Source organism: Arachis duranensis, chromosome 1 (assembly GCF_000817695.3).
Source record: "Arachis duranensis cultivar V14167 chromosome 1, aradu.V14167.gnm2.J7QH, whole genome shotgun sequence".
Classification (NCBI taxonomy): Eukaryota; Viridiplantae; Streptophyta; class Magnoliopsida; order Fabales; family Fabaceae; genus Arachis; species Arachis duranensis.
The window spans coordinates 82,509,323-82,511,495 of record NC_029772.3 but is presented as its reverse complement, the minus strand read 5'-3'; positions in this window follow the sequence as shown (position 1 = coordinate 82,511,495).

Genomic DNA, 2,173 nt, shown 5'->3' with positions numbered 1-2,173 from the left:
AATTCGACAAAATTTTTTTATTTGTAACCGATTTAGTTTTTATCTTAAATCAAATTGATTTCATAGTTATTTTTTGATTAATATGTTATATCGGTCAATTTACTCTTATTTTTAAAATTATGTAAAATGTAGTTATTATTTATTTTATAGAATTTATATGAGCTTTACACATTTATTATTTGAATTTAACTTTTATAAACCATAAAAAATTTGTACATATATAATTAAAATGTATTATTGTATTAATAAAAATAATTAATTTTAAATTTATTATTTAAAAATTATTTAAATATATAAATATAATTAAATAATTATATAAAATTTTTTATCAATTTAGTACGTTAAAATTAATCTCTTATAACATTTAGTTAAGTTGTCGAGCAAGAATTTTGAAATTCAATTCCTCTTTGTTCATCGTCTCCTTTTGGAGAGCTTCTAAATTTTGAAGTGACATAACAAACCAATAATAAACAATATTCCAATTATTTCTCTTTTTTTTTTCCTTTTCTTTTCCTGTAAACAAAGATTTTTTTTATAGAGTAGACCAATTAATTTAAGATTATTGTTGACATTTTGATGTTAAAATTTCGAAGAAACGTCGTGTCGCTATTATTAAATTATAATTATGTCGATTTTAATAGTAAGGGTAAATATTCTTTTCGGTCTCTAACTTTTTTTTATGAAACATATCGCACCATAATTATTCTTAAATTTCAATTGGACTCCCACCCATCAGTAAAGTTGAACAAATTGATCTCTACAACTGGTTGACGAGTTATTTTTCTGACGTGTCAGGTAGAATATGATGTGTTAATGCCAAATATTAGGTGTCAACTTTAAATAGTTATAGGGACTAAAACATCCCCTCTCCTTCTTTCTATTCCTCCTCTTCTCCCTCTTCTTTTTTTTCTTCTTCAAATTCATTATCATTACTATCTACTTCCATAGCCTTAAAACTCTTTCTGCATTAACCTTGACAATATCATAAAGCTAGTAATTCATACATCATTAACAATTTAGCATACACTTCATATATACAAGAAAACAAGAATTTGAGACAACTAGAAAGTCTCGACAACGAGCTTGAATATCTCACCAGATGCTACCTGTGGACTCTGATAGCGCTTGCGGAGGATGAGGTAGGACAAAGGATTCTAGATGATTTATGAGTCTGGGAAGAGGGAGTTATTAGCAATGGTGGCATAAAGGATGGTGAGAGCGGCGAAGATCTTGGTAACGTTGAAAAGATTTAGGGTGAGCTATTGAGGTAGGTTGGGTGAGGACGAGAAGGAGAAGAAGAGGAGGAAGAGGAAATCACGATGGTGGTTATTATTGGTGGCAAAACAGAGGGAGAAGATCGTGGTTTTGGAGATGGTGCGATGGAGGAAGAAAAATAGAAGAAGAAGAGGAAGAGAAAAGGAAGAAGTTTAACAAAAAAGAGATTGATTTAGTGATGGTGGTGCCAAGGTGACGGTTGTGAAGGTGAAACTTGATGATGATGGTGATGAAGATGATGGTGATTGGCCCAATAGAAGGAAGAAGAAGAGGAGAAACAAAATGAGAAGAAGAGAAGAGAAATTTTTTTTTTAGAGGAGAAGAGAAATTTTTTTAAGAAAATTTGGAGTTGATATCTGACACTTAGTATTGACACGTCAAACGAGTAATTACAAGAGACGATTTATCTAATTTTATTAATGGACAATAGCCTAATTGAGATTTAAAGATGATTAAAAAGTGATATATTTGATAGAAAAAAAGACCAAAAATAAAAAAATATTTACCCAGTAGTAATATATATTCTCTTTCGAGTTTAAAAAAATTATTGCATTTAATTAAAGAGGTCCACTCCAATTATTATAGAGCCTTACCTCACCCGTTCTTATTAAAAAGCATTCATTGTTCATTTATGATTTTGTTGACGTAATACAAATTTTTCATTATAGAGAAATTAATTATTAATTATTTAATTTAACCCCTTACCATTTTTGATGAAAGCTCCACATCCATGAGCTTTTATTTAACTTGCATAGTTTTATGTATGATCAATGATGTCTTCTTTTCCTTTCATTCTTTTTTTTTTTTAATTTTTTTTTCTTTTTCTGTCACCATTTAGATTTACTCTTCAAATTTAGATAGTACCGCTATATTCAAGAAAGGAAATATTTTTTGTTTG